Genomic DNA, 27,078 nt, shown 5'->3' on the forward strand with positions numbered 1-27,078 from the left:
CATATCCTTCCTATATTCCCCTATCTCCCCTCATGACATCCATCAAAAACCAGGAATTCCAAGGTGGGATTCACAGGTGCTGGGAATCTCCTCCAAAACCAACTCCACCATCAGGAGAACCAGGCTGGAAAACTGAGCTGCAATTCCAAGGGCAGGATCCCAAATGCCGGGGGCCAGAGTGAGGTTAAGGAGCCTAAAAAAAGCCTGGAGGGAGGCCGGGAAGAGCCGGAGGGGAAGGATCTGGGATGGTTTGGGATGAGTCACGTTGGGAATGAGTCAGCAGCGTCCTGCTGCTGTTCTGTCCCGGGATTTATAAACGAAGCTCCTGCTCCCGAGGACACGGAGGGAATTTTTCCACTCTGGAGCCGGGACAGGGATTGGTTGATGCCTTGTGGGCTGGAGGCTCTGTGTCCTTTCCCAAAAAAAAAGGAAAAATTGGGAAGAGAAATCCCACAGAATAATTTGGATAATAAAACACGGCCCATGATGAGCCAAGGGTGGTTTAATCCAGAAAGGAAAAAAAAAAAATTGGAAATGGGAATTTTGGGATTTGTGACTTTGCTGACCTTTTGTCCTGGGTTTTGTTCCATTTTTGATGTTGGAATTCATGCTGATCCATAAAAAAACCATTGAGATTCCATGCTGTGACATCGCTCTGGAATTCCTATACTGCAGATCCTTGGAATCTCTGCATCTCAGCTTCCTTCCTGCTGTGGGAATTGGAGGAGAATATCCCTGGAAAAGTCTTGGAGAGGTCACCGGGAATCTTTCCCGCGGGATCATCCCTGTGTCTGAGGCCTCCCGAGGGTTTGGATAATCTATTTTTAGATCTTGGAATTCCATCCCTGAATTCGTGGCTCTTTTTCTGCCTTTCCACGGGATTTTTTCAGTTTTCCGTGTGGAATTCATAAAATCCTTAAAATGCCTTGAAAACTTGGGAATTTTACCCCTTGATTTCATAGGAAGGAATTCCTTTGCTGTTTCTTTGGAATTCCTGGTTGCTCCCGTTGCTGCAGAGAGTTTTCCATTGGCAGCTTCCAAATTATTCTCTGGGAAGGCCAAAGCTTGGAATTTTGGGATAATTAAGGCTGGAAAAGATCTCCAAATGCATCAAATCCAACCTTTGAGCAAACATCGCAACGTCCGCAAATCCATATCCTGAAATATCCACTTGGACACTTCCAGGGATGGTGATTCCAGGTTTTTCCCAGTGCTTGGCCGGTCTTTGAGTGAAGGAATTTTTCCCAGAGGAATTTTTCCCATGGAAGATGGACACTGAGCCACTTCCAACAGGATCAGGAGAAGATCTGAGGGCCCTGCAGGAAATCTGGGAAAATGGGACCAAAAATCCATGTTCTCACATCCCAGCCTTATTCCCAGCTTCTGTTTCTGCTCCCCTTTGGACACGAAATCCAGCGGGACATGAAATCCAGTCAAAGGTTGGATTTGATGCATTTGGAGATCTTTTCCAACCTTAATTATCCCAGAATTCCAACCTTTGGCCTTCCCAGAGCAGGATTCGGGGGCTGAATAATGGAAAAACTCTCTGGAACAATGGGACCAACCGAAGAATTCCAAAGAAGCGACAGAAGAATTCCTTCCTATGAAATCAAGGGGTAAAATTCCCAAGTTTTCAAGGCATTCTAAGGATTTTGTGGATTCCACACAGAAAACCGAACAAATCCAGCGGAAGGGCGGAAAGGAGCCACGAGTTCAGGGATGGAATTCCAAGATCCAAAACAGATTATCCAAACCCTCGGGAGGCCTCGGACACAGGGCGGACCGCAGTGAAGGTTCCAGGTGGCCATTCAGGACTTTTCCAGGGATATTTTCCTCCAATTCCCACAGCGGGAAGGAAGCTGAGGAGGCTAAGCTGAGCCACCCCCTTGGAGAGGCCAGGATTGGATGGAATTTATCCCACGGAGCCGGAATTAAACCTGGGAATGACCCCAAAAGCCTCAGTGGGCTTCCAACACTCCCAAAATCCAACCTCTGGCTCGGAGAGTGATTCCTCAGGAGCGGCTGCTGCATCCCAGGAGGAAAAGCAGGAGAACAAAGGATCCGTGTGGATAAACGGGGACTGCTGTTCCAGGGATTGGAGGATTTTTGCGGAGACGGCGTCGGATTCCTGGCCTCGTGATCCCAAATAAACGCTCCAGGATCCCAGAGCTGCAGCTGCCTCCGAGCCTGAGAGGACAGGAATTGGGAATACGGGAAATGTGGAATAATTCTGTTCCTTCCCTGCAGGATCCCATCTTCCAGGGAGAGGACAGGAGCCAGGGAGAGAACAAATCCCGGGAATGGGAATTCCTGGTGGGAAGAATTCCAGGCAGGGAGAGGAGGGAGTTTGTTTCCTGGTGAGATTCCAGGGACCTGTGCTGGGTCGAGAGGGGGACGGGAGGGACTGGGAGGTGCTCAGGAGGGCAGGGAATTCCCAACGGGATGGGAATTCCTGACCTGGATGCTGCTCCAGGCGCCTGGGATCCCTCGTTTTGAGATATCCCGAAAGCAGAAGGCTTTGCTGGAAAAATCCAGAGGAGACCCTGGAGCTGCTCCAGGATTCCGGAGCCAGGCTGGCAGAGCTGGGAAATGCTCCCCTGGAGAAGGGAAAATCCAGGGAATGCTCAGAGTGCCTGCAGGGGCTCCAGGAGAGCTGGAGAGGGGCTGGGGACAAGGCCTGCAGGGACAGGAGCCAGGGAATGGCTCCCACTGGGAAAGGGGGAGACTGGGGCTGGGATCTTGGCAAGGAATTCCTGGCTGGGCTGGAATTCCCAGATTTGCTGGGGCTGCCCCTGGATCCCTGGAATGGGGCTGTATCTGTATCCCAAGGATTTTCTGGGAGCTGGGACAGCCTAGCAGGGCCCAGAGATCCCTGGAGTGGGGCTGTTGCTCCTGCCCCGGGATTCTCCTGCTCTGTGGGAATTTTCCAGGCTACAATTCCCCCTTTTTTATTCCACTGGGATTTTCCTCCCTCATCCTCAATCCCGACTTTCCCCCGCTCCCAAATCCTCCTTTCCAACCCCTTCTCCCCGTCCCCGCTCTGAGCCGAGCGTGTTTTCCTTCAGGAATCCGCAGCCTAATCCAGAACAAACAAAACATTCCCACAAAACTCCAACTCCATGAACTCCTGCCCCGGCCTTGACCGCGCTCCCTCCTCCCTCTCTTCCCAACCCCCGTCCCAGTCCCGCTTTTCACCGGCTCGCTGAGGTTTCCAGGAAATTTTTTCTCCCTGACGAAGGATCTTGCAAAAAGTCCGGAATTTTTGGGCAGCCACCGGAGCTGGGGTTTGGATGGATCTGCCTGGATTTGGGAATAGCGGTGTTGGAGCTGGATTTGCTCCGACCGGCAAGGAGTGGAGAAAATCCCTGGAAAAGCAGGAGATCCTTGTTCCTGTGGATTTTGGGGGCGGAGCTCTGTTGCAGGGAACAGCTGGGTTGGGATTGGGGGAATGGGAAGAAAATTGGGATGGGGCTGTTGGAACAAATCCCAGGATTCCAGCAGCTCCCAGGTCCCTTTCCAACATTCCTGAGGAATCACTGAGCTGTTCCCTGTCTGGGTTTTTTGGATAAGGACCCCCACAGCCCTTCCCAAATTCAATCCCAAAAATGTTGGGACTGGGGAGGGAGAGGGGGATGTTCCTTTTCCCACTGGAATTGTCATTCCTGGATGTCTCAGCTGGGAAATGGGCCAGGAGAATTTGGAAAGGGCTCTTCCAGCTGAATCCAGGGAAAAATCGGGGTGGTGAGGATGAGGAGAATCCACTGCATCCCGAAGGTTTGTCCCAGGAATCATGGAATGGTTTGGGGTGGGAAGGGGACCTTGGAATTCATCCTCTTCCAACCCTCACCTCCCACTGTCCCAGGTGGATCCAACCTGGCCTTGGGCACTGCCAGGGATCCAGGGGCAGCCCCAGCTGCTCTGGGAATTCCAGCCCAGCCAGGAATTCCCCTGCCAAGATCCCAGCCCAATCTCCCCTTTCCCAGTGGGAGCCATTCCCTGGCTCCTGTTCCTGCAGGCCTTGTCCCCAGCCCCTCTGCAGCTCTCCTGGAGCCCCTGCAGGCACTCTGAGCATTCCCTGGATTTTTCCCTTCTCCAGGGGAGCATTCCCAGCTCTCCCAGCCTGGCTCCAGAGGGGCTCCAGAATCCTGGAGCATTTTTCCTCCTCCAGATCAACCTTTGGAAGAAGTTGAGGGAACAGCTCCCTTTCCAGGGGGTGATAAATTTCCCTGAATTTCCAGCCCGATCCGCAGCCAATTCCCAGATTCTGGAATCTCCTTGAAGGTGATGTTTGGATAATTGATCCTTTTCCCTTCTTCCCTCCCTCCTTCCCTCTTTTCCTCCTTTCCATTCCTTGCTTTGTCCTCTCTGCAGGGAAACATTTCACTTCCAGGATTTCCACAATTCCCAGGATGAATTTTTTTTTTGCCAATTTTTCCTTGGCACCATCTCGACCGTTCCCACTGGAATTGCTCCACCACAACCCCTTGGAAGGCTGGGAGAGGCTCCAGAGTGATTTTTCCGGTTTTCCCATGGGAATTTGTGACCCAGGGAATGTGAGATGTGGGAAGAGGGGCAGGATTGGCTCATCCCAGCTGGGATCACAATGGGTGGGATGGAATCATTCCAAATTCCCTTAAAATCGCATCTTCCGTGACCTCGGAGCCTCCATTCCTTGGGAATGACTGACACCTTTATCCATGATTTTCAGCAGGAAAAATGGGATTGTTCATTCCCAAATTCCCTCTTAGGCCTCCTTTTCCCCTTTTTAGGAGGAGACTCCAAAGTTATCCGCAGGGAATTCCAATGCCTCACAACACAGTTCCCCAAATCCCAGAGTTTTTCTCCTGGGAATTTGTGTGATAATTGCCTGCCATGGGATTTCCCCAATCCCAATCCCAGGAGCCCAATAAATGATCCATCCCTAATTAAAATCCATAAATTAACGGTTGAAAGAGGAATTTCCCACCCTCGAATCCATAAATCCGTTGAAAAAATAAGGAAAAATGCAGCCAGGTTTTTGGGGGGGGAAAACAAATCTTTTCCAGCTCCTCATTTTTGTGTGTCACAAATCCCATTTTCCGAGGAATAAAAATATCCAGGGAATGTTTGAGTGTCACCATCATTCCAGGGACATGGAATTCCGGGAGGGTGGACGACACTTTTTTCCTGTTCCATTTTTTTGCTCCCAGCTGATCCTGCTCCTGTAAGTCCCAAATCCCAAATCTCAATTCCCAAATCCCAAATCCAGGTTATTTTTCTGAGCTGCTTCAGGTCCTCTTTCTCCACAGTTTTGGGGTTTTTTTCCAAGATTTTGGGCCTTCCTTTCCCATTCTCTTTTTTCCTATCCGCATCCTTATCCCGCTTTGGAATTTCCTCCCTGGGATTTCTTCCTCCTTTTTATCGGGGATCCATAATGAAGGGGTTTAATTGGAATTGAGGAAAAAATATAGGGAATAGGGAAAAAATATAGGAAATATATAAAAATATATAAAAAATATAGGAAAAAAATTGAGGAAAAAATATTGGGAATTCTTCCCTGGGATGGTGAGGGGCTGGGATGGAATTCCCAGAGAAGCTGTGGCTGCTCCTGGATCCTTGGAAGAGCCCAAGGCCGGGTTGGAAACCCTGGATAGAGGGGAGGGAATTGGAGCCGGGTCCTTTCCCATCAAACCAGTTTGGAATTCTGGGATTCCCTAAGTACAGAGGGGCCGAGGGGACAAGGGACTGAAATTTGGGATAAATCCATTAAATCACGTTTTCCCACAGGGAATCCGATAGCGGAATAAATATGGATGGAGAAGAGCTTTGGAGTTTTTTGGAAGGAAACAATGTTCCCTCTAAAAGACAGGATTTGGGAATGATGTCCGGAAGTCCCAGCCTCTCATTTCCTTCAGATACTGGACAGAGAATTCCCGGAAATTTTAAAGAGCTCCCAGCACTATGGAAAACCTCCCTAAGGAAAATCCCAATGGCACAATTCCCTTTCCAGCTTCACCAGGATGTGCAAGGAAAAATACCCCTGGAGATGCCCCCGCTGTGGGAATTCCGTGAGGGAACAACCAGGGAGAGCCCATGGAATCCTGGAATGCTTTGGATTGGAAGGGACCTCAAGGACCCCATCTGATTCCAAGCCTTCCATGGACAGGGACAATATTCCCCATGGGAACAAACTTTCCAGGTGTTTTTATCCCGTTCTGCTGAATCCAGGGAAAACCTGGCTCTGGGAGCAGCCAGGGAAATCCCTTAGGAGAGGTTCCCTGCTCCAGGAGATTTCCTTGGAAAGCCCTGATCCGAGTCTGGCTGGAAGTGGCATTTCCAGGATGGAATGTTCTCCGCCCGGCTCCGGAGTGGGATCTTGCCAGGCTCCAGCAGCCTTGGATCACTCAGACGGGAATTTATCCGGAATTCTGGATGGGAATTCATCTGGAGCATCTGAAGCCTGGGGCTTGATGGGATCCAAGCATCTGCTTGGAATGAGCTCCATGGATAAAAAACCTGGAAATAAATGGGGAAAAAAGAAAAAGAGAATAAAAAATAGGAAGCATTTCTTAAATCTTCCAAAATTCCCAATCTGAACGTGATCTCCAAGGAACAAAATGGGATTTTCAGCTCACTTCAATCCCAAATTTCGGTGTCCAGGAGGCCCCGCATCCCTCTGACCCCCATCCCAAATCCCATCCATCCTCTTCCCCTGGGGTTATTCCCAACCTCGGAACCAGGTGAATCCAAAATCCTCAGCAGCTGCTGCATGGAATTGGTTCCTTGGGAAAGCTCCAAGCCGATGGGGTTTTTTGGGAATGACAGAACTTCCGTCACCGCTCTCCGGATGAGGATATGAGGAATGCTGAGTGCTGTTCCTGGGGAAGGGCCGCACGGAGCTGGAAACCCTTTGGAATGTCGTGGGACTGGGGGATTCTCTTCCGTGTCATCCCAGCTGGAAAGGGATGTGGCATTCCCACCTCTTGCTCATCCCTGCTTTTCCTCTGGCCATGCCTGGAGCTTTTTGCTGGGGTTTGGAATCCAGATTCCATCCTGAAACTCCTCTCTCCCAGCCACAAATCCAAGATTTGCATTTATCCAACCAGGATTCCAGCTGGGAATGCTGCCCTCCCTAAGGAGGCTCCAGATTCATCCCTGAATGGAGAAAATCCGAGGAAGCGCCAGAATCCCAGAATTCCTGCTGGAACCACAGCGATGTTGGAGCTGCTTCCAGGAATTCCTCACCCATTCAAGGAGGGAATGGAGGGAGGGAGGCAGGAAAAGGGGAATTTCTCCTCTATCCCCGCACTTCCCCCACGAATCCCAATCTCCCTCCCAGACCCCATTCCCACTGGGAAGCCTCCCAGCCTTTCCTGCCAGGGATTCTTCCGATCTCTGCCGTTCCCAAAATCACAACCAGATGGGCCCGGAGCAGCTCTGACTCAGTCTCTGACATCGCCATCCCGAAAATCCGGCTCCCGGCAGGAATTCTCTCCCCCCAGGGACCTCATCCCGCATCCATAAGGAGGTGACTCAGTGCCTGATGATCCATGGGCCGAGCCAAGCACGGATCCAGGCGGGATGAGGCCGAAGGGCATCCAGAATTCTCTTTTCATGGGAACTCATCCGTCTTTCTCTGAAATCCATAATTCTTGGAAAAGCCGGAGTGTTTCCCGGGAGCAGCCGGATTTGTCACCCTGAGTGGCTGTTTCCTATTTCCATAAATTCTTCCTAATATTTTAAATTCATCTTTCATTTTCTTTTCCTGTTTCTGGCGGTCTCTCCAGGGGATGCATTTTCCATGAAATGAAGCTCGGGAAAATGTTTCCTGCTTCTAAATAACCGGGATGAAACTCCAGCTCCACAACCTTGACCTCAGCTCGGGGAACACATCCCAGCTCCGGAGCTTTTAGTCCAGGGCGTTTTCCCAGCAAAGCCCTGAATTATTCCCAGAAATCTGATGATCCAACTCCATAGACAGAACACAAAACCAGGGAATCATGGAATTATGGGATTGGTTAGGTTGGAAAAGACTCTAAAAATCATGGAGTCCAACATCCTTTCCTTTCTTCCTTTCCTTTCCTTTCTTTCCTTTCCTTTCCTTTCCTTTCCTTTCCTTTCCTTTCCTTTCCTTTCCTTTCCTTTCCTTTCCTTTCCTTTCCTTTCCTTTCCTTTCCTTTCCTTTCCTTTCTTTTCCTTTCCTTTCCTTTCCTTTCCTTTCCTTTCCTTTCCTTTCCTTTCCCTTCCCTTCCCTTCCCTTCCCTTCCCTTCCCTTCCCTCCTTCCCTTCCCTTCCCCTCCCCTCCCTGGAAATGTCACCAAAATATTGGGATTTGAATCAAACATTTCCAAAGCTGCAAACATTGGAGATTATTTTCCCATCTTTTTTCCAAGAGCAGTGGATTTGGAAGGGACAATGGGATCATCCAGCAGTCACTTCCCTCTTTTTTTCTCGGATTTAATCCACGGATTCTTCTCTTTGGAAGAGAGGTGTGATCCGAGATCCAGTCGGGAGTGCTGGATCCAAACGAAACCCTTCTCCCACTTTTTGGACTGCCCAAACCCATACACGCCAAGTTTTCCAGCACTCTTTTTTGGGAAACCTTCCCACGGCGGATTGGGAATTGCCAATTCCAGCACCCAGACTCCAGCTCCCACATCCATAAATGATTCCCTGTCTTGATTCCCTTTGTGGTGCGCTGATGGAGACAAAACTTTCCCGGAGCTCTGGGATTGCTGAGGGTTTATCCCAAGTTTTTGTCTGCATCCCTTGGAATTCATCCCAGCTCCTGGAAACCCGGGAGAGCCTCAATGACCTGTGCCTGGCTCCAGTTGGAAGTGAGGGAATCAGGGAGGGTTTGGAAGCACCAGGAAGATTGGAAGGCCCTCAAATCCAACAGGATTTGACTCCTGGTCCTGCTTTTCATTCGGATCGTTCTCAGAGGGCAGAATTCCAAGAGGATTGGGATCCAAGCCGGAGGGGGAGCTCCCAGTCCAGCAGGAGAAGGTCAGTGCCGCTCTTCTGCTGAGTGCTTGGAGCTGAGGTGTCCAGAGAGGAAATTAATCCAAGATGAGCTCAGGCTTTGGTGGAGATCCATGAAAAAAAAGGGAGAGGGAGGAGCAGGAGTGCGGGCAGGGAAAGGCCTTTTCAGTTGGATTCAGTTATCCTGGAAAACAGGGAAAAAATGGAATGAAACCTTCAAATCGGAATGTGGGGGACTCCGCAAGGCCGGGTTGGATTGGGATTGGAGCTCCCTGGAATCGTGGGAGGTGTCCCTGGTCATGGACGGGGTGGGAATGGGATGGGATTTAAGGTCTTTCCAACCCAAAGCATTCCAGGATTCTGGAACCAGGCTGGGAGAGCTGGGAATGCTCCTCTGGAGAAGGGAAAAACCCAGGGAGAGCTCGGAGCTAGAGAGAAAGAAGATGCTGAAAAGGATGGAAAGCCCTGGAATATCCCTCCCGAATCAGGATATTCTGGGATTCCATGTCCTCCCCTTTAGAGCTGTCCTTGGAAATGATGGATAAACCTGGAATATCCCTCCCTAATCCAGATATTCTGGGATTCCATGATCAGAGATCTGTCCCTTGAAAAGGATGGATAAACCTGGAATTTCTCTCCCAGCTCCAGATATTCCACAATTCCATGACCTCCCCTTTAGAGCCGTCCTTGGAAATGATGGATAAACCTGGAATATCCTTCCCAATTTTGGGATATTCCGGGATTCCATTATCAGAGATCTGTCCCTGAAGAGGACAGACAAACCTGGAATCCAGGAGAACCCACCTGGAAAATTCTCCCTAAACCTCCGAAATCCAGAGGCAGAGGGAGCCCTTTATTCCATCCAGCCCCAGGACGACTCCTCATTAGCGGGATGAGGTCATTCCTGGAGGATTGGGATGGGATCCCTCCAAAAACGGCCTTTGGAAGCTTTCCCTCTTCCAAGAGAAACGTGGGACCTCTGTCTCCTTTTCCTGGAGGATTCCAGAACTCCTCCAAACAAGCCGGGAGTTGGCTCCGTGCTCCGGCATTACTCAGGAAATCTGGCAGGAGGGAAAACCAGCGAACAACATTCCAAAAAAAAAAAAAAAAAAAAAAAGGTCAGAATTCCTGGTGTTACAACGACTCCATTCAGTCGGAAAATCCGGGGCTCTTATCCCGTGCCAAGAACATCCAAATCAGGTAAATCCATGGCTTTGTTTTCTGGGCACTTTGGATTGGGGAGGATTTAATAGGGATGGGTTTGGAGCCGAACTTCCTTCCCTCATCCCGGAACGTCTGGGATCCGGGAAAACACCGGGATTGGGGCAGGTAGGGAGAGGAGGAACAATAGGATTACCTGGACTGGGAGCTTTTCCAAGGGTTTATCCCTGTGGATTTTCCAAAGGGAAGAGAGCAAATGCTTTGCTGTTTTAGGGATTATGGAAGGAAGGGAGAGAGGTGCAGGATTTTCGGGAATGGGTGAATTTCCCCTGGAGCGGGGGGGGGCGGGTTTTGATGAAAAAAAAGGAAGGAATGGGACAGGGCTGATGGTGGAGCCAGAGATGTTTGACCCGAGGTTTTTCCTGGAGTGGAAACAGCCGTTTCACTCCCCAAAATTCTCTGGGATGAGACAGCAAAGCTCTGGGAAAATTCCAAAATCCCAGAGGGAAGAGCAGAAGAGGCATGGTCAGAGCAAGACTTTGGCCATGGATCCAATGGATATCCAATTTATCCCAAAATTTCTGGATTTCACAGGGAATAATGGCAATGGAATGGCAAACAACATCCAAGCAGTGCAGTTTTTGGGATGGAGGTGTTTGGATTTGTGGGATGCAGCGGGTCTGGATGGTCATTGTCCACCTGTGGAAGCTGTGCTGGGATTGGGAATTCCCAGGGATAATTCAGGCGGGAAGGAATCTCAGGAGGTGTCTGGTCCAGCTTCCAAAACTGGATTCCTCAGGGATTTGTCCAGCCTGATCTGGAAAATTTCCAAGGACAGGGACTGTGCGACGCCTCTGGGAATTCCTGGCACATCCAGCATCCCAAATAATTCCCATTTTTGTTTGGGAATTCCACAGGGAATTCACTTTACCAGTGTTAGAACATCCTAAACTTTTTCTGGATGGCCTGGGGCAATCCTGGATGGTGGGAATTGTCCCTGCCTGTGGCAGGGATTTGGGACTGGATGACCCTGGAAGGGCCATTCCAACCTCATAACATTCCATGATTCCTTGATTGGGATGGGATGGGATGGACTCTTTCCAAATATTTCCTGGGAACCTGGGAGAGTCCTCCCGTCACCAATCCCAAAAATCCTGAGCAAATTCCCGTTTAAGACGGAGTGGGAGGAGCGTGGGAATCCTTCATCCTGCCAAATTCCATCAGCGACATTCCCCGGTCCTCACCTCACTTGGCCACTTCCATCTGATAGGATCTTGTTCCCAAACCGGCCCCAGAGCTGGGATAAATCATTCCCTCTTGGGAAAATGGGAATGGGGCTCGGCAGTGCCTTGGGAATGCTCAAACGTGGAATAACGGGATAAAACTTTGGAATATCCATGCCTGGCTGGTGGCATCCAACAGGATGAGGAAGAGAGGATGAGTGGATGGATGGGGATTGGGATGGGGATTGGGATTGGGATAGGAAGAGCCCAGATTTATGGAGTTTTCCATAGCTGATCTCCCCTTGGAATGGACGCTTGCTCCATCCTGATCCCACAAATCTCTTCTTCCTCATCCCACACTGATCTGATTCCCACTGGGAGTTTTGGGCTGCCCCGCTGGGCTCTTCCAAGCTTCCCAAAATCCACCCAAATTCACCCATTCCCAGTCTCATCCCATATTTGGCCTAATCCAGCACTGAGGAATGATTTCCTTGTGGAGCAGGATTTGGGATCCAGGGATCGCTCCTCCGGGATGTCTGGGATTGTTCCCATTCTCCAAGACTCGGCTTTAGGCTGAGCCTTTCCTAAAGGCTGGGGTTTAACAGGACAGAGCACCCACCTTAATCCCAGGCTCAAATATTCCTTAGTCTCCAACCTTGGCATTCCCGGAAATTCTTAATCCACCAAATCATCGCTGTGGCTGTGATGAGTGGGAATCCAGTTTGGGATTTGGGATCATTGCACAAATGGATTTTCCCTGTTTTTTCCCTGTTTGTGGTCTCAGGGTGGAGAAGGGAATGGAGAAGGGAATGGAGACATTCGGGCAGCTCCTTCCCTGCCTGTGTCCGGCTCTGAGGCTGGAAAGGCCGGAGCTCTCCTGGATTCTCCTGGAATTTTTGGGTCGCAGATTTTTAATTTTCTTTGCCTGTTTTTTTTTTTTTTTGGTGGGATCACATAAAAAAAAAAAATCCCCAAACAACGCAGTCATGGAATCATGGAATTATGGAATGGGTTGGGTGGGAAAGGGCCTTAGGGATTATCCCATCCAACCACATTCCATGGGCAGGGACACCTCCCACCGTCCCAGGTGGATCCAAGCCCCAGTGTCCAGCCTGGCTTTGGGCACTGCCAGGGATCCAGGGGCAGCCCCAGCTGCTCTGGGAATTCCAGCCCAGGCAGGAATTCCTTGCCAAGATCCCAGCCCAATCTCCCCTTTCCCAGTGGGAGCCATTCCCTGGCTCCTGTCCCTGCAGGCCTTGTCCCCCAGCCCCTCTGCAGCTCTCCTGGAGCCCCTGCAGGCCCTGCCAGGGGCTCTGAGCTCTGCCTGGAGCCTTCCCTTCTCCAGGGCAACATTCCCAGCTCTGCCAGCCTGGCTCCAGAGCAGAGGGGCTCCAGCCCTGCAGCAGCTCCGGGGCCTCCTCTGGGCTCTCTCCAGCAGCTCCACGTCCTCCTGCTGTTGGGATCCGGGAACAGGAGCAGTTCTGCAGGTGGGCTCTCACCTGAGCAGATCCCAGGGACAGAATTCCCGTCTTTCCTGCTCCCCATGCTACTTTGGAGCGATCCCAGTGGGAATTGAAATCTGTGGGAAGGCTCAGAAGTTCCTGAGTGGGGAGAGGGAGAAGCTTTGGCAGGGGAGCCGTGAGCTCACAAAACCCTTTTGTTGGGAATTATCCTGGAACAGCCAACGGCTCCCATCCAATCCTTGGGAAAAGCCACGAGGAGAAGACGCATTAGGATTGAATTATTTTCCTGTCAAAACCTCCCGTTCCTCCAGGTGTGACCAATTCCCCCTTCCCAGAAATCCTGACGGATGGGAAGCCTCTCCCCAGCCAGGCCGATGCTCTTGGAATAAAAATATCCCTGGAAAAGAGACAGCCTGAATGTCAACGAGTGGAAATGACCTTTCCCTGCTGAGGCTCCGGGTATCCACTCACATTTCCGGATCCAAGAACAAATCCAAAGCCTCGGGAAGGTGAATCCAAAGAAGTGTCCAAAATTTGGAGGTGGCACCGAGTCCTGGCTGCGGCTCCCAGGCGGGATTTGCTCCGTGAGACTTGGAGGCACCAGGATTCTGTGTTTGGGTCAGGAAAGAGCCTCAGAGAGAAGGGGGCTTTTGTTTTATCCGTGTTGTTTTTATGGAAAGGGAAGGGAAAAACAGATTGGGGTGGGAAATGAGGAAAGTGGTTATTTCTGGAAGCAGCTCCGTGCCCAGTGCTCCCTCTCCGGGAGGGATGAGGCGTTTTCCCCGCAGGGCTTGGAAAGGACAAAAAAAAAAAAAAAAAAAAAAAAAAAGGAGGGGGGGGAAAAGGAGACATCCCAAGGGATTTTCCAGGATTTTGGGGGTTGGGATTAGATCATCCTTAAGGTGCCTTTCACCCCAAATCATGGAATGATTCCGGGGGAGATTCCAGAGGGACACAGCAGTGGGAAAGGGACGGACTCCATGTTCCGGAGTAATTCCAGAGAGCGTCAGAGGCTCCTTTCCTGGGATTGCTCCAGGGTTGTTGTCAGCATCTCCATGGATAATTCACCTCCAAGGTGGGACCATTCCCTGACAGCTCCTGATCCTGGTATCCCTGTTTGGCCAAAATTCCTGGAATCATGGAATGGTTTGGCTTGGAAGCGACCTTAAAGGTGATTTAATCCCAGCCTGCCATGGCAGGGACACCTCCCACCGCCCCAGGGTGCTCCAAGCCCTCTCCAGCCTGGCTTTGGATGCTTCCAGGGATCCAGGGGCAGCCACAGTCCCAACCTTTCGCAGGAATTCTCCTGCCCTTTTCCAGTCAGGACTGGGAGTGGATTCCAACTCCAGCCTCGCTGCTCTGGACAATTTTCCTGGGCTTTTCCAGCAGCAGAATAAAATCTGAGCATCTCGGGGTAGTGGAAGGTGTCCCTGCCCCTGGCATGATCCTGAAGATCCCTTCCAAACCATTCCATGATTCCATGTTTTTCTGAACCAGGATCCCGGGAAGTTTCCTAAAAAAATCCCATCCATCATCTCTGTCTGTTCCCTTTCCTCCTCCCGGCTTCCAAGCCTTCCCAAAATGAGACAAACAAACCCAGGGATGCTCAGAACCATGGAATAAAGCAGCTGGTGTTTATCTGGAAATCAGGGAAAAATTCCAAGGCCTAAGGAAAGGTTTTGGCTCTCAGGGATAAACAGTTTTCCCCTTTTGTTCTGGAATTGTTTTCACCCATTTCAAGGCCGGGCGTGAACATCGCACCTCATCCGAGGACAAAGGAGCAAAATGCCGGGGAAAAAGCAGGAATTGGGGAAAAAAAATAAAAAAAAGGGATGTTTTTTCCCAGGGAATTTCTCCAGCAGAGCAGGGCTGTGCTTGGCACGGAGCTGGGCAGAGCTGGCATTCCCAGGACCTCCAGACTGGTCTCCAGGGAATCCTAAATTGTGCGCACAGCTGGGATTGACTCCCTCCGGGAATGCTCTGGCAGCCAAGGATCTTCAGGGTCCGGTGATTCCAAACTCCACAGACACAGAGGAGCCCATGGATCAGGGATGGTGTCTGGAGAGCTGGAGAGGGGCTGGGGACAAGGCCTGCAGGGACAGGAGCCAGGGAATGGCTCCCACTGGGAAAGGGGAGATTGGGCTGGGATCTTGGCAAGGAATTCCTGCCTGGGCTGGAATTCCCAGATTTGCTGGGGCTGCCCCTGGATCCCTGGCAGTGCCCCAGGCCAGGCTGGGATGGATTTGGATCCACCTGGGGCAGTGGGAGGTGTCCCTGCCCATGGATGATGGGGTGGGAATGGGATCATCTTTCACTCCCTCCCAACCCAACCCGTTCCGTAATTCCGTGATCCCATTTCCACCAGGTCTGTCCTGCTCCCTCTCACAATTCCATATGGGACACAGGGAATTATTCTGCTGCCAAGGGAGTGAAATTCCAGTTATTTCTGGGACAGCTTTGACACGGGCACAATTTCCCGCCTGCATTCCCTCCTCAGGGCCTCATCATCCTCAACCCCACTGTAAAATTCACCTTTATCCCTAAAATTCCACAATTTTCCCAGCAAAAAGTGGCCAGAGCTGCAGCTGAACTCTTCAAAAAGCCCCAAAATTTGTCCCTGTTTTTCTTGTGGGGAACAAAGGACTCTGGATTTTGGATCCCTGAGCAGCTCCGGACGTTTTGTTCCACTCCAAGGTGCTTTGTTTTGCTTTCGGCTCCTTTAATCCTCCCAAGGAATTGTTTAAATTCCAGGAATCATTTTGACACCAAGAATTCCTGAGGGCCTCAGTCTTGTACTTTTAATTTTTTTTTTTTTTTTCCCAAAAAGGCCTCAGTGCTCTTTGTTTTCATCACAGAGGAAACAATTCCCTGAATTTTTGTATCATTTAATCCTGGGGGGAAAATAAAAGAAAAAGGTCCTGATCTGTCCCTGGAAAAATTAACACCAGATGTGGCTGAATCCCAAAGAGTGCTCCCATTGGATTGCCCTTAGGAAAGCACCTTCTTTCCTGGAATTCTTCCATCTCTGAGTGCACGACATCCTCACTGTCCCAGAAACTCAGGAATGGCTTTTAAAGGGAGGAAAAATGGGATGCAAAGTCTTGGAGGTAAAGGCATGGAAACATGGAATGGTTTGGGTGGGAAGGGACCCTAAAGCACGTCCTATTCCCACCCCATCCATGGCAGGGACACCTCCCACTGTCCCAGGTGGATCCAGCCTGGCCTTGGGCACTGCCAGGGATCCAGGGGCAGCCCCAGCAAATCTGGGAATTCCAGCCCAGCCAGGAATTCCTTGCCAAGATCCCAGCCCAATCTCCCCTTTCCCAGTGGGAGCCATTCCCTGGCTCCTGTCCCTGCAGGCCTTGTCCCAGATTCCAGCTCTCCTGGAATAATCTCCCTTTATGTTTCCATCTCTCCTTGTTTGTCCAACACTCCCAAGGATGGACACTCCACCCCTGCCCTGGGCAGCTCCAATGTTCACTCGCCCTTTCCAGGAAGGAATTTTCCTGATATCCAATCTAAAGTTCTGACCCAGCCAGAGGCCGTTCCCTCTGCTCCTGTCCCTGTTCCCTGGGATAAGATCCCAAATCCCCCCGGCTGTGCCCTCCTGGCAGGAGCTGTGCAGAGCCACAAGGGCCCCCTGAGCCTCCTTTGCTCCAGGCTGAGCCCCTGCCCAGCTCCCTCAGGGATTCTGCAGCCCCTGCCCAGCTCCCTCAGGGATTCTGCAGCCCCTGCCCAGCTCCCTCAGGGATTCTGCAGCCCCTGCCCAGCTCCCTCAGGGATTCTGCAGCCCCTGCCCGGCTCCCTCAGGGATTCTGCAGCCCCTGCCCGGCTCCCTCAGGGATTCTGCAGCCCCTGCCCGGCTCCCTCAGGGATTCTCCAGCCCTTCCCATCTCTGTTTCCTTCCCTGGATACACTCCAGCCCCTCTGTGTCCTTTCCCTGAAAAAAAAAAGTCCTGTTTCTGGTCCAAAATGTTGGACATGTTCAGATCAGAGAAATTTCACTGAGATTTTAGCAGAGGATCCTTAGGACTCGCAGATCTCCCAGGAATATTTCCACCAGCCTTTTCTCCTTCTGGAATATTCCTGGAAGCTGAATAAAAGGGATGCATTTTATCCATGATGGCTTTTTCCCTCTGAATTTGTGTTCCAGGACATCCATTGCTCCAAAAACCAGGACACAGGAGGGGAAGCTCCAGACTGCTCCGAAAACTGTCCCTGGACAAATCCTGATCCACCACCAAATTCAAACTTAATTTAACAGGGATGAAACCTTTCTCAGCTCCGGGAAGGGTGGGACATTTTGGGAATGCCGAGTATTCCTGAATTTACAGTTGCGTGTAGTCCTGGTTTGGGAGCCTATGGAGAGATGGAGCTCATCAGCATTTCCCGGCCTGAGAAACCTCGGGAAACCTTCGGAGCCATTCCCGAGCATCTGGGATGGGGAAAACCGAGGGGCTGGTTTGAACTTTCTGGCACAGAACAGGCAGAGAAGGGAAGAGCCCGGGAGTGGGATTGTCTCCGCGTCTGGAGAAGAAGGAGCTGGAAGCAATTCAGAGCCTCCGCCGAGCTCCAGAGGCCCTAAAATCCCGGCTGGAATCCCAGCGCTCGTATCCCGCTCGTTTTCGGGAGGCTGTAATGGAAAACAGCAGCCAGGGATAAGTGGCCGTGGCCACGTTAGCTCCGGGCTGGGACAATCCCGAGGTTCTCGCGAGCTACTGCTCTGGCAAATCCCTGCTCCCAGGGGCACCGGAGCACGGCCGTTCCCCTGGAAGCGGGAGCAGAGCAGCTGGAATGTTCGCAGGGAGGTGGATGCGGGGATGGAGAGGGACTGAGAGATCCAAAGGGGAGGAACAAAACCTGACAGGGAGTGGGGTGGGAAGCCTGGAATGGTGGCGGGATCCTCCAGGCGCTCCAGCAGCTCCAGAGCTCCAACCATTCCCACCTGAAATTCCTCCCTGCTGTTGCTCTTACGGAGCTGAGGATGGAGCAGGTCTCCAGAAGGACGTGGAGAAACGTGGAGAATCAGCCCAAAAATTGTGATTTTGCATGGATGAGCCCAGAAAAAATCTCCATGTACCTCCAGGAGTTGTGGCTGGGAAGTCAGTCCTGGAATGTCAGTCATGGAATCGTGGAATGTTAAGGATGGGATGGGATCTTAAAGATGTTCCCATTCCACCCCATCCATGGGCAGGGACTTCCACCTTCCACCGTCCCAGGTGGATCCAAGCCCCAGTGTCCAACCTGGCCTTGGACACTTCCATGGATCCAGGGGCATCCAGAGTCCCGATCCTCACATTCCTCCCAAGCTCGGGTTTTATGGAATTGCTGGCTTGGCCACCAATTCCATGGAAACTCAGCCATGTGTGGCACAAACCTTGGGATGTAAGCACAGGATTCTGACCAAAAGGATGGAGCCTGGAAAAAGCTGGGATAGAGGGAGGCGTCCCTGCCCATGGCAGGAGGTGGAATTGGAAGATCTTTAAGGTCCCTCCCTTGCCACTCCAACCATTCCATGATTCCATTAAATCTGCATCCCGGCTTTGCCTGGGAGGGAATCTCCAGCCCGGGGAGAGGAATTTTCTGGGAGGTGCTCCCGATCCAGCTGGATGAAAGGAACATTTCCAGAGGAAGCCTCAATCCATGAACTTTGCAGGGTTCTGGTGGCATTCCTGGGATAATCCTGGAAGCGCTTTGTGCAGGATGTTTGCTCTGGATTTGGAAAACTGGACTGGAATCAGAAGGATGTGATTCCATGGGTTTCCATGTGATTCCGTGTGTTTCCGCGTGTTTCCACGTGATTCCACATGATTCCATGTGATTCCACGTGTTTCCAATTGAGTCCTTGTGTTTCCACATGATTCCATGTGATTCCATGTGTTACCACGTGATTCCACAGGTTTCCATGTGTTTCCATGTCGTTCCATGGGTTTCCACTTGATTCCACATGTTTCCATGAGATTCCATGTGATTCCATGTGATTCCATGTGATTCCACGTGATTCCACGTGATTCCAGCTCTGCTGAATGGAATGTGGGGAAGTTTTCTCACCGTGCCTCAGTTTCCCCCAGGCAGAAGAGCCTCCCTTGGCAGTTGTTTTGTGCATTCCGAATTAAAGGAAAAATCTGGATTAAAATCTTCACGGACTTTAAATCCCTCCAGGAATGGGGTTGGGACAGCTGTGCCTGGGCTGGACAGCCCTTTCCATGAAGGAATGTTCCCTAATTTCCAGCCTAAACCTTCCCTGGCACAGCCTGAGGCCGTTCCCTCTCATCCTGTCCCTGTTCCCAGAGGTCTCAACCCCCCATCAGCTGGGAATTCCAGAGAGGGAAAAGATCCCTGTGGATCCTCCTTTCCTCCGGGCTGAGCCCCTTTCCCAGCTCCCTCAGGAATTCTCCAGCCCCTTTCCCAGCTCCATTCCCTTCCCTGGAGATGCTCCAGCCCTTCCAGGTCTTTGTTGGGAGAGGTTCAAACTGTTCCTGGGATTTGGAATGTGGCCTCATTGTCACGGGATAGGGGTGGGATTGGCATGGATGGGATAGGATGGGGATGGATGGGATGGGATGGGGATGGGATGGGGATGGATGGGATTGGGATGGATGGGATTGGGATGGGTGGGACAGGATGGGGATGGATGGGACAGGATTGGGATGGACGGGACAGGATTGGGATGGTCGGGACAGGATTGGGATGGACGGGATGGGATAGGGATGGATGGGACCGGATAGGGATGGATGGGACCGGATAGGGATGGATGGAGCAGGATGGGGATGGATGGGACGGGATAGGGATGGATGGAGCAGGATGGGGATGGATGGGACAGGACTGGGATGGATGGGATGGGATAGGGATGGATGGGATGGGATAAGATAGGGATGGATGGGACGGGATCAGGACAGATGGGATGGGATAGGATAGGGATGGAGGGACAGCAGCACTTTGTGTCTGCCGTGAATTCTCTGCAGACAATCCCACACCCTGGAGCTTTCCCACCTGAATTTTGCTCCCAAGAGCAGCTCCAGAAGTTCTCCGGATGCACCAGGAAGAGCCTGTGGATGCACCAGCCCAGGACCTTCCTGTGGAGCACTCAGGTGGGAGCCTCACCTCAGTGAATTCCTGGAGGACATTCCCGCTGGAGTTCCCTCCAAGGGAACCTCCACTGAGATTCCAAGGGAAAACCACAAATCCATGGAAGGATTTGGGTTGTAAAGGGCCCTCACCCAATTCCAACACTCCCACCTCCCCAGGCTGCTCCTTCGGTGGATCCGTGCACCTTTCATCCCTTCACCTTCCCATTCCCATCCCCTCTTTGGAAACGGATCCGACACGGCTCCAGCATTCCCGGACCCTCTCCAGCCTCCGCATCCCTGGCTCTTCCCAGCGGGAAGGATCAGCGGTGGCCAAGCCAGCCCCGAGCATGATCCATGAGGCCCCGAGGAGCTGCTGACAGGGGAAATCCAGGCCGGGCCGAGATCTGAGGGAGCCGCGGGCACTGCTGGATCCTGGCACGGGGACAATTCCCTGGATTTGTCCTGGATCCTTCTCCTGGGGAGTTTTGCTCCCCCAGGGGAATTTATGGCTCAGCCAGAGGCGGGAATCCCGTGCCAGGATTTTAACGAGGCCTTCCTATAAATATTTCTCTTTTAGCTCAGGATAAAGGCAGGGTCTGCTCTGATGGAAGGGAGGGAAAAGCCGGGAAAATCCATTTGTTTTCCCATTTAAGCAAAACCACACATCCCTGTAATTATAAGCAGCATCCCCTGGCAAACGTGTCCCTGTTTTTTTGCTGGAATTATTTATGTCCTGCGAGTGGGAATTACACAGAGCCTGGTGCACAGCCCCCAACTCCTGGGCCGTGAAATGGTTCCCATTTGTGGCTAAAAAAGGAAGGAAAACAACTGGAAAACAATTGGGTTTATGGTTTGTCCGAACATCTGTAGGATTATGCTGGAGCTGGTGGCTGGAAAAGGAATTCTTGCCTTTTTTTCCCCGAATATTTGGTTTAATTTAGGGGTGATTGCTGGGAATGGGGTTGTTGTTCTGTTTTGGGAGGTTTGAGGGTTGGGTTTTTTTCTGGAAAATCCAACTGGTGGCAGAGATGGCTCTGGGAAAGCTCCAAAAAGAGGATAAGGATGGATATTGTGTGTAAAGTGTGCAAGGAATTCAGGGGGAAAAAAATCCATGGAAAAGCAGAGATATCAGCAGTGCTTTCCCACAGAATATGAGAACTGGTAACAGGAGCATCCCAGAATTCCTGGAAGTGCCCAAGGCCAGGTTGGACATTGGGGTTTGGATCCACCTGGGATAGTGGGAGGTGTCCCTGCCATGGAATGAGGTGGAATTTAAGGGATGGGATTTAAGGTCACTTCCAACTCAAACCATTCCTGGATTCTGGAGCCCCTCTGCTCTGGGAGAGCCGGGAATGTTCCCCTGGAGAAGGGAAAATTCCAGGGAATCCTCAGAGTGCCTGCAGGGGCTCCAGGAGAGCTGCAGAGGGGCTGGGGACAAGGCCTGCAGGGACAGGAGCCAGGGAATGGCTCCCACTGGGAAAGGGGAGATTGGGCTGGGATCTTGGCAAGGAATTCCTGGCTGGGCTGGAATTCCCAGAGCAGCTGGGGCTGCCCCTGGATCCCTGGCAGTGCCCAAGGCCAGGCTGGACACTGGGGCTTGGATCCACCTGGGATACTGGGAATTGTCCCTGCCCATGGATGGGTTGGGAAGGGATGGGATTTCAGCTCCCTTCCCACCCAAACCATTCCATGATTCTCCAAAGTCCTTTCCAACACCCCAGTGTGGCTGCAGCAGCAGCAGCCCTTACTGGTGGCTCTGATAATTAACCTGTTAATTATTTAAACATCGTAATTAAATTATTATTTTTCTTGCCAAATTCCAATTTCTCCGTATCCATATTTTTTCCCAGACCGTATTGGCTTTGGGTGAGTTTTCCACACCAAAAATATTTTAAAAATAAAATCAATATTTTTCCTTTTCCATGAAAAGATAAATTTCATTCTCTACTCCCAAGTGTGATTTTCTTGGAATATATCACATTGTAACTGGGATAAACTGGAATTTTGGGATAATCTCTAATAATTAAAATGAGATTCCATAGAATCCAATTCATTTTCCCAACAGGTTTGTGATTCCAAATTGTTCTGGAGATTTTTCTTTCCTTTTGCTTCACCTCAAGCGGGAGAAATGTTTCAATATCCTGATTTTTTTCAGGAACTGGGAAAATCACCTCTTCCACTGCCCCTTTTCCCAGCATACACACAGTGAGAAAAAAATGCGTTATCCAAAGATTCCTGGGAAAAATTCCCAGTTTTGTGCCTGCAGCTCCTTCTCCCCCCCATCAGCTTGCTGGAGCCAAAGGGAGCTGGAAAAGAGATGGAAAAGTCTTGGATGAGTTGTAGATTTTGACAGCTTGCTGGAAGTGCTGAATTTTGTGGGAATCGCAGGGAAAGGGCTCTGAATTCCAGCTGTTTATCCCTAATAAATCCATGTATTGATCAGGGATAAATCCCGGGATCCGCACCTTTGGCAGCTGCACGCCATTGTAAGGAAATTCCCTTTCCTTCCCAGAAATCCACCCTGTGGATAATTCCTGAGGGCAAGCTGTGGGAATTCCCGGTGGGAATCACTTTCCCTCTCCGTGCTTCACCTCCTTCACCTGAAACCCGGGATTTAATCCATGGAAAGTCTTTTCCAAGGGGTTTGGAGTGATAAGATTTGGGTTCCTTATCAAGGCCTGTGAGAAAGAGCAGAGGGCCGGAATTCCAGCCTGGAATAATCAGCGCCAACCCCCGGCTGTGGGCATGGATAATGTGGGAAATGCACTCCCAGTGAAGTCACTTCCCACCTTTCCTTGGGAATCAGTGCCCAGGCTGGATGTGATGGAAAACATTCCACACCCTCACTCCCATGGGATACAACGCCCCCCGGATCCCGAGGTTTTCTGGGAATATCAGTGTTCCCAAGGGCTGAGGGGAGGCGACCACTCAGCCCTGATTCCGGCTGCATCCAGCACGGAGAGTTGGCTCCTGGAAAACAGCTTTGGGCATGGTTGGAATTATTTTCCCAAGGAAAAGCTCCCTGGCTGGAGTGCTTTGATTCCTCTTTCCCCGGAATCCAGTCGAGCTCCCCTTTGGATGTGGGAATCTCTTCCATGAACATCAATCACCCCTCAAAGAAAGTCTGGGAATGGTCAGAGCTCCCAGACGATCCAAAGGTGCTGCCTGCTCTTCCTTCTTCCAGGAAAAGAGCAGCGGGAACGTGAATCCAGCCGTGGGGGTGGAATTTGGGAAGGTGAGGCTGGAATTGGAGAGGTGCCCGAAGGAGATTTGGGATCACTTGGAATTTTGGTGCCCTGGAGTGAAGCAAAGGCAAGAAATCCTGGTGGAAATCCCTGGAATTGTTCAAATCCGGGTGCCACCAGCTGTGGATTGTCCAAATCCAAGCGGATCCAGGGCCAGACATCCCCGCCCCGATGGAGTCACCAGGTACAAAGGGATGTTTGGAAATCTGATCCCAAAAAAGCGACCTCACCCAGCTGGGAATTTCAGGTGGATTAAACCACCACAAGGAGCGGATGCTCTTCCTCACAGCGAGGTTTGTGTGGGGCAGGCAGGGAAGGAATCCCAGAAAAACCAAAAGCCTGGCTTTGGAAAAATTCCCGGAGTTCCATTAAGGAATTCTGGCGCACAGGGAGAGGGTGGCCCATGAATTGGAGATTCCAGTTTATCCTGGATGGATCCCATCAATTCCCCTCCAGACACAACTGCTCCAATCCCAGGTGGTGCACAAGCAATGATCATGGATAACATTATTATTATTATTATTATTATTATTATTATTATTATTATTTACTATTATCATTATGGATAACCATTGATAATGTATTAACATTATTATTATTATTATTATTATTATTAACAACAACAACCATGGATAACATTATTATTATTATTATTATTATTACTAATTATTACTATTATTGTGGATAACATTATTATTACTGCTATTATTATTACTGTTATTATTATTATTATCACTATTACTAAATCACTCTAATATTAATTCTAATTCTAATAATATTAATAGTAATTTTAATAATAATAATAATAATTATTATTATTACTATTACTACTATTATAATTATGGATAACCATTGATAATGTATCGTTAATATTATCATTATTATTATTATTATTATTAACAACAACAACCATGGATAACATTCTTATATTATTATTATTACTAATTATTGTTATTATCATGGATAACATTCTTATTACTGCTATTATTATTACCGTTATTATTATCACTATTACTAAATCATTCTAATATTAATTCTAATTCCATTATTATTATTATTATTTATTTCTACCTGGAATAACTAATAATAATATTAATATTCCCTTCCAGGATCGCTGGGAATATCCCATTCCACTGATGGATATTGGCGTCTGCTCCAGCAAATTTGTTGGGATTTGGCCTCTGCTCCTCTTAAAATCCCTGGAAAACATCGTGTCCAACCCCCCGTGTTTTCCTGGGATTTTCCAGGGCCCATTTCTGGTGATTTTTTTTTTTTTCCCCAATTTTTCTTAAGGAAAAAAGTGGGAAAGTATGGTGATATTTTCCATGGACTTGCCCTTCTTTGAAGCTGGGAGGGCTCTGGAGTTAGCTGGAATTTTGGGATGGCAAATTTTAACAGGAAAAATGAGAAATAACTGGAATTCTGAACAGAAGGAATCCTCACAATCCCAACTCAGCTTTTCCAGGGAATTGGGATTGTGGTCCTGCACCTTCATCCCAGTTCTCTGGGATAAATTCAGGGTTCTCCTTTGGAATGACCCAGGAAAACCCATCCTTGGAGAATTTGTTCCAAGTCTTTGACTCCATGAGGAAATCTGGGATCCAGGCAGTGCTGGGAGCAACTTCCAGAAGAAAAAGAGATGGGGTTTGGCTGAAAATTCCAGAGGGATTCTGGTTTCAGCTCAGCAAGACTTGATTGGAATTCCTTCATTTCCAGTCCCAAAATCTCCCAGAGAGGAAAAGCTTCCACTCGCTTCCAACCCCTGGCGTTGTTCCCAGAATTCCAGGATTTTGATGATTCTGTATTCCATGGCTTCCACCTGCTCCTAAAGCCTGGAGAGTTTTGCTGTTTTCCTGCAAACCACAGCCTCTAATCCCATCCCATTCCTACACCATCCATGGGCAGGGACAATTCCCACTGTCCCAGCTGGATCCAACCTGGCCTTGGACATTCCCAGGAATCCAAGGGCAGCCACAGCTTCTCTGGGAATTCTATCGCAGTCCCTCCCAATGCTCACAGCCAGGGATTCCTTCCCAAGATCCCATTGACTGTGCAGAATTCCATCCTCCGCATCCCAAATGCGTGGAAGAGAAGGAATTTCCCTGCTCGGCTCCCTGACGCCGGAGCCCCTGTATCCCACTTGGAATTCGGCCAGGATTTGGAATCCGCCCCTCCATGTCCAAACCAACGCTAGAACAACAAATCCGATCCTTTCCTCATCTCTAATTCCTGGGATTCCGTGGGCCTTCCTTGTCTAAGCTCCTTGGGAAAACATCCAGGGCACGGCCCCGGCCGCGCTTCCGAAGGGATTTGTGGGATTATGCCGGACAGTTCCGGGCGAGCCGAGATCAAAGGCGTCGGGTTGCAGGTTCAACAAATCCTAACGGGATGTGACAGCCAGGTCATTCCATGGGGCTGAGCTGCCAGGATGGATTGGAGGAGATCTCCCGTTCCAGGAGGTTATTCCGGGATGAGGACGGAGGAGGCTGCTGCGTGTTGTCCTTAGGGAATGCTGGAACAAGAATGGACGGAAGGGAATTCGGGATGGAGCTGGGAAGGTGAACCAGACGGGAATTTTGATATTTGGAATTCCAGATGTTTGGAGGAGGGATGGGTGGGAAAAGGGATTGGAAGAGGGTGGATTGGAAGAGGGATGGATTGGAAGAGGAATTGGAGCACAGATAGATTGGAAGAGGAATTGGAAAAGGGAAGGATTGGAAGAGGAATCAGTTAGAAAAGGGATGGATTGGAAGAGGAATTGGAGCATGGATGGATTGAAAAAGGGATTGGAAGAGGGATGGATTGGAAAAAGGATTGGAAGAGGGATGGATTGGAAAAGGGATGGATTGGAAAAGGGATCAGTTAGAAGAGGGATGGATTGGAAAAGGGATCAGTTAGAAGAGGGAAGGATTGGAAAAGGGAAGGATTGGAAGAGGGATCAGTTAGAAAAGGGATGGATTGGAAAAGGAAAGGATGGGAAGAGGGATCAGTTAGAAAAGGGATGGATTGGAAAAGGGATTGGAGAGGGATGGATTGGAAAAGGGATTGGAAGAGGGATGGATTGGAAAAGGGATGGATTGGAAAAGGGATCAGTTAGAAGAGGGAAGGATTGGAAGAGAAATTGGAGCAGGGATGGATTGGAAAAGGGATTGGAAGAGGGATGGATTGGAGGAAGGACAGCTTGGAAGAAGGATGGATTGGAGCAGGGATGGATTGGAGCAGGGATGGATTGGAGCAGGGATCTTTCCCAAAGCATCATCTCCGGGAAAGCGACACTTCCAGCCTCAGTGACAGGGCCCAATCCAGGCCCAAAAATTAAAATTAAAATCACCAATTAATAATCACTTAAAATTTAAATTAAATCACTTAAACATTTCCTATCCAGGGAATATTTTATTATCCATTGCCACCTCCAAAAATCCGAGAGGTCCGGAGGACAAATTGGAATCTTTGGAGTGTTTGCAAGGAATTAAGATTTTATTCCCAGACCTCCAAGCAAGGCACCAACACCCCCCGGAACCAGCGGGGAAGGATTTGGGATGTTGTGGATGAGGTCGGACAGGACCCCCCCCCATGCCCTGGGCTGATCCATGGAAGTTTTTCCCAGAAATAACCAAACCATCCTTGTGTTCCCAACGCCAAATCCAGTCCAAATCCCAAACAAATTCCAGCCCCTGGGAGGAAAATTAACTCCAGCCCAAACCCCCATTTTTTGGGTGGGCCAGGAAAAGTCTTTGGGAAGTTCAAAAATCCCAAATGATGGAATTTATCCCACTTGGTGCCACCACAGAGTCTTCCAAGGGAAAACAGCCCTGGAGAGGATGATCCGAATCCAGGATTTTGGCTCACGGCAGCTCAGGAGCCAAATCATCACCCAGCATTCCAAAATCCGATGGGAAGCTGCTGGTTTGTGAGGAAAACAAGCCAGGAATGAGATTCCCAGCAGTTTCCAGCC

The sequence above is a fragment of the Agelaius tricolor genome, unplaced genomic scaffold (genome assembly GCF_023055355.1).
Source record: "Agelaius tricolor isolate 1412-34295 unplaced genomic scaffold, bAgeTri1.0.p SCAF_54, whole genome shotgun sequence".
Classification (NCBI taxonomy): domain Eukaryota; kingdom Metazoa; phylum Chordata; class Aves; order Passeriformes; family Icteridae; genus Agelaius; species Agelaius tricolor.